The sequence below is a fragment of the Diplotaxodon limnothrissa genome, linkage group LG23 (genome assembly GCF_057381915.1).
Source record: "Diplotaxodon limnothrissa isolate DT_005_m linkage group LG23, D_limnothrissa_male_GT1.1, whole genome shotgun sequence".
NCBI classification, from domain to species: domain Eukaryota; kingdom Metazoa; phylum Chordata; class Actinopteri; order Cichliformes; family Cichlidae; genus Diplotaxodon; species Diplotaxodon limnothrissa.
Window position 1 is genome coordinate 22,157,658 of NC_140617.1, and position 10,206 is coordinate 22,167,863.

Consider the following 10,206-nt stretch of genomic DNA (forward strand, 5'->3'; position numbering starts at 1 on the left):
AGATGGCCGCCCCTCCCTGAGCCTGGTTCTGCCGGAGGTTTCTTCCTGTTAAAAGGGAGTTTTTCCTTCCCACTGTTGCCAAAGTGCTTGCTCATAGGGGGTCATATGATTGTTGGGTTTTTCTCTGTATCTATGAAGCGCCTTGAGGCGACTTTTGTTGTGATTTGGCGCTATATAAATAAAATTGAATTGAATTGAATTGAAATTCTCATTCTGCGTCGCCGCCATGTGCGTATTGTAACAGGGGTGTAACAGTATGTAAACATAGGCACTGCGCATGCGCGTTTTACCCATATTCTATCGCGATATTTCATTTTCCTATCGTTGCCCAAAATTACACCGGTATTACCGTGAACGGTATTGTAATGTTTGCATGCCTCAAACATTAATGATCACACCTTCAGTAATTCTCAGTTCCATTCTTTAATTCTCAGGCTTGCAGCGATAACACAGTCTGCAGCGCTAACTTGTTCATTTTCCATTTCCTGTTCGACCTTTTCAAAATAAAACTTCTGTAAACATCACAATCACCTCCTTTTTTTTTTTTTTTTTTAAACAAACTTAGGTATTCAGCGAGGTGAATTATTAATCTGAACCTATGACAACGACACCTAATAAATTACCAGAGGTGGGACCAAGTCATTGTTTTGCAAGTCTCAAGTAAGTCTCAAGTCTTTATCCTCAAGTCTCAAGTCAAGTCTCAAGTAATGTCAGGCAAGTCAGAGTCGAGTCTCAAGTCACTGGTGTAAAAGTCCGAGTCAAGTCACAAGTCTGAAATTTTGAATTTCAAGTCCTTTCGAGTCATTAAAAAAAACGAAAAAAAGCATGTTGCAGTTATGCTAAATGTAAATATTAGACCATGTAATTTTTAAATCTGTGTTTTTCTCAACACATGACAAAATAGTGAACTTAGAAAATATACACAAATTGTGAAATTGCACCTCTTTAGAATGCAGCTCAATTAAACCTAGCTCCAAGAATAATTTTCACTGACAGTTCTGAGATAAGCTGCATGTTATTCTTGGATGCGGTTGTAGGACCGGCTTTAAAATCGCATGACAAAAATATCATACACATTAAAAAAAAACTGCATCACCAACGTAGCCTGGAAAACATTTGCTAGTTAGATGAAGTCAGCTATCTCATCGTAGCATATTTATATGCATATTTATAATTATACGGTTCTTGGAGTGAGTGCATACACTCATGAAGTTTAGTAACTTCCGGTCACTGCAACAAGCCCAGGTACAGTTTACCGCCGGATGGGTACAGGACCTTGAAACGCACCGTGTAAAACGAAAGACCATCGTACGTATCATAAGTTTACCAGTCTCACAAATCGTCGTCATAAATACACATTCGTTAACCGTTTATTAATAGGACCTTTGAGCTCAATGGTAATTAATTAGTAGTGGAAATAATTTCTGGTACCCATCACAGAAATGTAGCAGTGACAACAATATTGTATGCTGTAATCGTACTGGGCAATTAGTGATACAAAAAACCTGTTTTATCCTGTGAATAAAAGTATATGTTTTTGTCAATGTACCATAATAACAGAAGCGAAACGCAATATTGTGTCAGGACAATTCACTATTTATGCACAATAAACAAAGGAGCATAGCGCGACAATTTCTGTTCAGCGCCAGACTTGCTTGTAACCTATATCACTAATTATGTTATGAAAATGACGTATTAACTACAACAGCAGACTGACCTTTGTGGAAATGCTTGGAGCAGACTAACCTGTGAGCTGGAGTGTTCTGGGACGTTATATTTGATCTTTGAATGGCTGCAATCCAGGCCATCCGTCGCCTGTTTGTCACTTCGGAAACATGGCTCGAACAATTTCTCTTAAACGTCGTAATCCGATAACAACCGATCTCTTTACCCGTCGGCTTCCCGTGGCTGTCATGCGACCGGCTATTGCAGTTAATAATACAACAGCTTCTTGACATTTTTGTGTTTCTTTTTATCGCTGTGTAACTGATTTTAATTGAAAGCCTGCGTGCGCTAGTACTTCTTGCCACGAGTTCCCAGAATCCTTTCCGGTTCTACCCGTGAATGACGTCACATTTTCAATCTCTATATAATATGCGTGTTAAATTTTATATTTGGGGTGAAATATCAAGTCTTTTCAAGTAAACCGGTTCAAGTCCAATTCAAGTCCCAAGTCATTGGTGTAAAAGTCCAAGTCAAGTCACAAGTCTTAGAACATTTTTTCAAGTCAAGTCTAAAGTCATAAAATTAATGACTCGAGTCTGACTCGAGTCCAAGTCATGTGACTCGAGTCCACACCTCTGTAAATTACTGAACGTTCTTATTACTTGAGTTTCTCCACACCTAAACATCACTTAAACAGCACTGCGTTTGCGCAGATCTGTGACTAAACACTATCAACATTCAACACTATAATACTGGTTACAGTGTTAGATTCAGGAACAACAAACATGTTACACGCAGCATAACCTTTAACTGGTCACTCAGATATTCAAGTCTTAGATCTGATGTAATCAGACAAATGCATAGGTGCGCGTCTGTTTGATCTGACTGGGTATCTGGGCTTGTCTGTTAAGGCGGGGTCGACATGCCGTCTAGGTGGGGCATCTTCAAGTCCATGTCTGATTTTCTTGAAGAATGAGGCATTCCTGACAATTGAGTGTCCATCCCGTGTAGCTGTAATTTCAGAACCCTTAACCTTAGTCACTTTGTAGGGTTTTGCATTGTATGGTGTGGATAATTTGTTGTGCTTGGGTTGGCGATGCAGCACTGTGTCACCCAGACTTAGTGTATGTGGTTTGGCACGACGAGTTGCATCTGCGAACACCTTCATCTTGATCTTTGCACTATCATCCCTTGCTCTCACTTCAGCATCTGAACACTTCCGTGGAGTGGTGTTAACGAAAGGGAGCTTGGTGTATAGCTGGCGTTGAAACAGTATTTCAGCTGGTGAGCTCGCTGTTGTGCTATGAGGTGTAGATCTGTACTCACGAAGAAAGATGTTTAGTTGCTGTTTCCATGGTGTGCCCTGCGTCTCGGCAACTCTCAGTGCTTTACCTAGGGTTCTCATGAATCTCTCAGCAATGGCATTCGCCTGAGGCCAACAAGGTGTGATTTTGCGATGATGGAATCCTAGGTAGTCTGCAAACTGTGAAAAAGCCTCACTGTTAAAAGGAGGACCATTGTCAGTTTTTACTGTCCTTGGGATCCCAAACATGTAGAACACTTTGTCAATTACTGGGATAACAGAAGATGCTGATGTTGAGCGTACACTTTCAACGACTGGATAGCGAGAATACTCGTCTGTGATAACGAGCAGGTATTCCCCCGTAGGGAGTGGTCCATAAAAGTCTGCACTGACACTGTGCCAGGGCGTTTCCGGTAATGGTGACATCTGCAGAGGGTCAGTGTGTGTGACAGGTGTGCTAGCTTGGCATGGCAGACAGTTTTGAACTGCAGATTCTGCTTTCTGATCGATCTCTGGGAACCATACTTTGGTACGTAGCAACGCTTTGGTCTTGACGGTATCCTGGTGCCCTTCGTGTGCCAGCTGTATTGCTCTTTCTTGTAGGACAGTTGGAATGACTATCCTCGTGTCTCTGAGAATGAAGTCAGATGAGTCGGCTACTGTTAGTTCACTTTGAACATGTTTGAATGATTTCAAAATGTCAGCATGCTGGGATTTATCTGTTAGATGCCACGTGTTGTTCCTGATGTGACCAATGACTTCCTGCAGAACCTGGTCTTTCAGAGTCTCTGTTTTTATCTCGCGAAGTGTCATGGCTTTTGGGGTGGAGTGATAAGAGAAGAAATTGACATACTCTTCTGCAACCTTACATGCACGAGCACTTTCATTCTCCTGTGTTGGCACTGGATGACGTGACATAAAGTCAGCTGGATTATCTTTTCTGTATTCCACTCTGAAGTTATATGGCTGAAGTCTCAGTCCCCATCTTTCTATTCTGGCAGGTGGTTTTGATCTTGGGTTATTCCAGATGATTTCGAGTGCCTTGTGATCGGTCACCAGTGTGAATGGATGTCCATAAACATACAAATGGAAATGTTCGCAATTCCACACAATGGCGAGTGCTTCTTTCTCAGTCTGCGAGTATCTCGTTTCCACATCACTCAGTGCTCTGCTTGCATATGCAATAATGTGCTTCATCCCCTTTTCATCTTTTTGACAGAGAATGGCACCCAGTCCTACTGGACTAGCATCAACTATCAGTTCAGTCTGTCTGCTGGGATAGAAGTAGGACATCGTCGTGTCACTTGTGAGACTGACCTTGAGTGCCTGCAACGCAGTTTCTTGGTCTTGACCCCATGTCCAAGGGGTGTCCTTGTGCGTGAGCCTGCGCAGTGGCTCAGAGATCGATGAAAAGTCTCTGATGAACCTTGAGCAGTAATTGGCCATGCCAAGGAGACTTTTGATGTCAGCAGGTGTTTTTGGGTTGGAAGCGTTTTGAACTGCTGCAACCTTTTTAGGATCTGCTGAAACGCCACCTGCAGAGAAGATGAAACCAAAAAACTCAAGTTTCGTTTTATTAAATTCACACTTCTCTCGATTCAGAGTAAGACCTGACTCTGATAGTCGCTTAAAAAGAGCTGTAAGATTGCTGTCATGATCAGCCTGGTCCCTGCCAAAGACTATAATGTCATCACTGAGATTTTTGACTCCGTTCAGTCCTTGCAGTGTCTGATAAACAGCATTTTGGAACACTTCAGCTGCAGAAGAGACTCCAAAGCTCAGTCTTTTATAGCGCCGAAGTCCCAGATGAGTAGTGAACGTCATAATGTAGCGGCTGTCAGGGTGTAATTCAAGTTGGTGGTATCCTGCCCTGAGATCAAGTTTTGAGAACACCGTAGCTCCATTCAGCTCATGGATTACATCATCAATCGTGGGCGTGACGTGTCGTTCTCGTTCGATTGCAGTGTTTGCTTGTCCATCATGTCCACACATATCCGTACGTCATTCGGATTCTTTGGTTTTGGCAGTGTTACAATGGGTGAAACCCACGGTGTTGGTCCTGTAACCTTTTCAATAATGTCATCAGCTTCTAATTTCTGAAGTTCATCCTCCACTTTTTGACGTAAATGAAAAGGAACACGTCTGTGTGGTTGACAGGTTGATTTTACATCTGTGTTTATGTGCAGTTTCACTTGAAAATCTTTGAGTTTTCCAATTCCCTGGAAAAGTTCTGGGTGTTGTTCTACTAGCTTGTCTGCAACAGAACGTTGAGACTGAGAAGAGACCGCAGTCACAATATGGAGGAGTCCCAAGGCTTTTGAGGTTTCAAAACTCAAAATATTGAAACCTCCTCCTTTAATGACAAAGAAGGAACACCTAACTGTTTTGTCTTGTTTTTCCACACTGCACCTGAATGCACCACACACAGGGAGAGACGTAGATGAGTGGTATGGGTAAATCTTGATGTCTGTAGAAGTCAAAGTAGGACGTGGTGTCAGTTTGTTGTAGGTAGCTTCAGTTAAGCAGTTAGCAGTGGCCCCAGAATCGATTAGCACCGGTATCTGGGTGCCCATTACTCTGATTTCAGTATGTGGGAGTTTAGGATGTTTAGCTGTGTTCACCACATATACATAGGCGTCATCACTGCTGGATGTGTGCCCTGTCTCCACATGTGCAGCGCTATCTGTTACTTGATGAACAGTTTGCGGTGGCAGATTTTTCTTATACTTCTTTCCACAATGTGTCTCTTTTCTCTTTGAGCGACATTACTTTGCAAAATGATTGTATTTGCCACAAGAATTACAGATTTTGTCTTTGGCTGGGCAGCCTTGCTCATGAGGATATCTGCCTCCACAGTTTCGACAGCGGTTATTCGGCTGCCATGAGGGTGTCCATTTGTTTCTAGCCACGGTATCACGTCCTGTTTTGTGCTGTACTTTATTAACTGCAGCTGTCTTGTCAGCTTCCATCCCTGTAGCTTGCAATTCAGACAACTCACATGCACGCCCGTGATTTAATAGATCATCCAACGTTAAATCAGGTTCTCTGAGTGCTTTTCTACGCAGCTGTGATGATGTACAGCTTTGGATAATTTGTGTTTTGATTTCTGCAGTCATGTCTGCAAACTCACAGTTTTTGGCTAGAATCCTAAGCCTGGTGTGATAGTTGTCCAACGTTTCACCTGACTCTTGCACCGCTTTCCTGAACAGATAAATCTGATACTGCACGTTTTTCTTAGGCGCAAAGTACGCTGACAATTTCTGTTTTGTATCTGCGTACTTGTCGCCATCCGTTGCTAACGTGTCGTAAACGTCATGCACTTTTTCACCAGCCACATGCAGCAATAATGCTCTTAATCTTGCATCTCCAGTAATATTCATTGCGGTGGTGTAGTTTTCAAACCTCTGAAGCCATTTCGTCCAGCGAGGTCCGACGGAACCGAGGTCGGTCTCCGTGTCGAAGGGTGGAAGTGGAGTAGCGTGTGCAGCCATGTTCTTGTCTCTTAAGCTCTGGGTAGGGCAACTTTCTTCGTCTTGCTTTGGTTGTAACCTTTACTCTCGTCGCCAATGTAATGTTTGCATGCCTCAAACATTAATGATCACACCTTCAGTAATTCTCAGTTCCATTCTTTAATTCTCAGGCTTGCAGCGATAACACAGTCTACAGCGCTAACTTGTTCATTTTCCATTTCCTGTTCGACCTTTTCAAAATAAAACTTCTGTAAACATCACAGGTATGATATAGCCCAGCCCTACTGCCCAAGTGTCCCCTCTCCCCACTGCCTTTCAGTGGCAGGCAGCAGCAAACAGGTCATCAGAGGAGGCCAATGTGATGATTAATTTTAATATCGTCTACAATATTTCCAAAGAGTGCAAAATCACTTTAAGCACAAGATTGTTAGTTAATCATTTACAAATCAATATTGTCTGTATGGACATCAATTTACCCCCACAAAAAGTGCACATGTAAAACTGTGGTGTTAAGCGATGCGGTTGAAAAATTTGGGTGCGCCTAACTTTTTTGCTGGTGCACCAGTGCAACCGTGGCAAAAAGTTAGTCTAGAGCCCTGCCTAGTGGCCCCCGTAAAGATGAAGCGTCTTAGATCCTCCCCTCAATCCTGGTTAAATGACTCTATATGAGATTTACGTTGTATCTGTCGTCAGTCTGAGAGGAGGTGGAAAAAAGATAAGCTAGACTAGACTAGACTTTGCCTCCCAAGCCCTCTGTGAGCAAAAACCGTGACCTAGGACAGGCTGATGGCATAAGATGTAAGTACAACTCCTTCGGTTTCATATGCAAAAAAAATTATTGCGCTAGCCTACATGGTTCCAGTTCTACAGGGATTTAAAAATAGTTATGCAAAACGGAGCGTGCCCGCTCCGACCGGTTTTAAATGGTTAATGGAAAACCAGTTATTGTGGTCATCAAACATGCAGAAATCTCAAACAGTGGAAACAGTGACTTTTTCAAATTATATTTTGGTCTGAGCAACACTCCAGATTACAAAAAGACTGACTTTACTGTCATGCGTGTCAAAGAAAAGCATCAAATACTGTTTTTTTTGGGGATTATTTTTCAATGGTTGGATACCCAACACTTTATCCTGATCTGTTTATAAAATGTGAGAAAAATGAATTTTCCATAACTTTGTTGGAGTTTCTTGAAAACTGCTGGAAGCTGTATCCTGTTTGCTTCAACTGTTTGGAGTTTCCATTTTCTGAACTTCTACATTATGAAGCTACATTATGAAGTTTCAGGGGAAACCTCTGCGGATAAGAGCTGTGAGACCTTGCCTCATCCTATCATGTGTCATATTGAGGTCACCTGACACAAGATGTGAGTCGGTTTTCTCTTTCCAAAATGTGGACATTGTCATCCTAGACAGAGTCACCTTTGGCCTTTAGATGCAGATGTACCGCTGAGTGTTGTCCTGTCAAGGTGGCTCTATGTTGTGTCATCCTGTTATGAATTGGCTTTTTTTGGTTTCTCTCTAAAGGCCCCTCACATCTGATGATGAAATGATCATGAATGACATCACAGCCTATTGTTAGTCAGTGGTGCTAGTGTCATCATTATGCAAATGTACTGTTTATAAGGTTGGAAACCTGTAGTCAGCTGAGACTGAAGAAGTTACTTGGATACGTGATTAAACGTTTCTCCCACTGAAAACGTCCAGATGAACAGAATTAACTTTTTAAGATCCAGACAGGTTTTATTCATTTGAAAGCCTCATTCTTAGCCTTCTCCAGTCTAACTGGAAAACTGAAAAGAAGAGGTCACTGTAAAAAACATAATAATAGTACCAAATAGTTGATTTTTTCCATCCATCCATCCATCTTCATCTGCTTTATCCGGGGCCGGGTCGCGGGGGCAGCAGCCTAAGCAAAGAGGCCCAGACCTCCCTCTCCCCAGCCACCTCCTCCAGCTTATCCGGGGGAATACCAAGGCGTTCCCAGGCCAGCCGAGAGATATAATCTCTCCAGCGTGTCCTGGGTCTGCCCCGGGGCCTCCTCCCGGTGGGACATGCCTGGAACACCTCACCCAGGAGGCGCCCAGGGAGGCATCCTTGTCAGATGCCCGAACCACCTCAGCTGGCTCCTTTCGATGTGGAGCAGCAGCTGCTCTACTCTGAGCCCCTCCCGGATGGCCGAACTTCTCACCCTATCTCTAAGGGAGAGGCCAGCCACCCTTCGGAGGAAGCTCATTTCTGCCGCTTGTATCCGCGATCTCGTTCTTTCAGTCACTACCCACAGCTCGTGGCCATAGGTGAGGGTAGGGACGTAGATCGACCGGTAAATTGAGAGCTTCGCTTTTACACTCAGCTCCCTCTTCACCACGACGGACCGGTGCAGCGTCCGCATTACTGCAGCTGCAGCCCCAATCTGTCTGTCGATCTCCGGCTCCCTTCTCCCATCACTTGAGAACAAGACCCCGAGATACTTGAACTCCTCCACTTGGGGCAGGAACTCATCCCCGACCCGGAGTGGGCACTCCACCCTTTTCCGGCTGAGAACCATGGCCTCAGATTTGGAGGTGCTGATCCTCATTCCCGCTGCTTCACACTCGGCTGCGAACCGTTCCAGTGCGAGCTGGAGGCCCTCACCCGATGAAGCCAACAGAACCACATCATCTGCAAAAATCAGAGATGAGATTCTGAGGCCACCAAAGCGAAAGCCCTCCGCCACTTGGCTGCGCCTAGAAATCCTGTCCATGAAAATTATGAACAGAACCGGAGACAAAGGGCAGCCCTGGCGGAGCCCATCACCCACCGGGAACGAGTCCGACTTATTGCCGGCAATGCGAACCAAGCTCTTGCAACGGTTATATAGGGATCGAATGGCCCGTAGCAATGGGCCAGACACCCCATATTCCCGCAACACCTCCCACAGGACACCCCGAGGGACACGGTCGAATGCCTTCTCCAAGTCCACAAAACACATGTAGACTGGTTGGGCAAACTCCCATGCACCCTCAAGTATCCTGGAGAGGATAAAGAGCTGGTCCAGTGTTCCGCGACCAGGACGAAAACCGCATTGTTCCTCCTGTATCCGAGGTTCGACTAACGGACGAACTCTCCTTTCCAGCACCCTGGCATAGACTTTCCCAGGGAGGCTGAGGAGTGTGATCCCCCTGTAGTTGGAACACACCCTCCGGTCCCCCTTCTTAAAGATGGGGACCACCACCCCGGTCTGCCAGTCCACAGGTACTGCCCCTGATCTCCACGCAACATTGCAGAGGCGTGTCAACCAGGACAGCCCTACAACGTCCAGAGCCTTCAGGAACTCAGGGCGGACCTCATCAACACCAGGGGCAGTGGCGTGTCTAGAAAATTTTTGTTGGGGGGGCCAGGTAGGGGCACAGATTTGGAGAAGGGTGGCAGATTTAATTGGCAGATAATGTTTAAAAAAAAATTCTACCAACCCTTAACCATAATTCAATAATCCTATAAACCTAATAACCAAATGCACTTTTAACTCTTATTAGAATGAGATTTTAACCACTACGGTGCAAAGTTTTTAGATACTGCGTTGATAAAGTACAAGAGATACAATCAGTGCTTTGTCAGTGTTTACTCAGCATTCAAGGACAGCAATATTTGCATAGTATTTTTACTGACATATAGTGCACATATGTTTTGGGCAAAAACATTTTTGAATATTAAAATACGAACATTTGTAACAAACAATTGACAAATTAGCCAATGCCAATGCAAAACTTTATCTGCCTGTTAAAAAAAG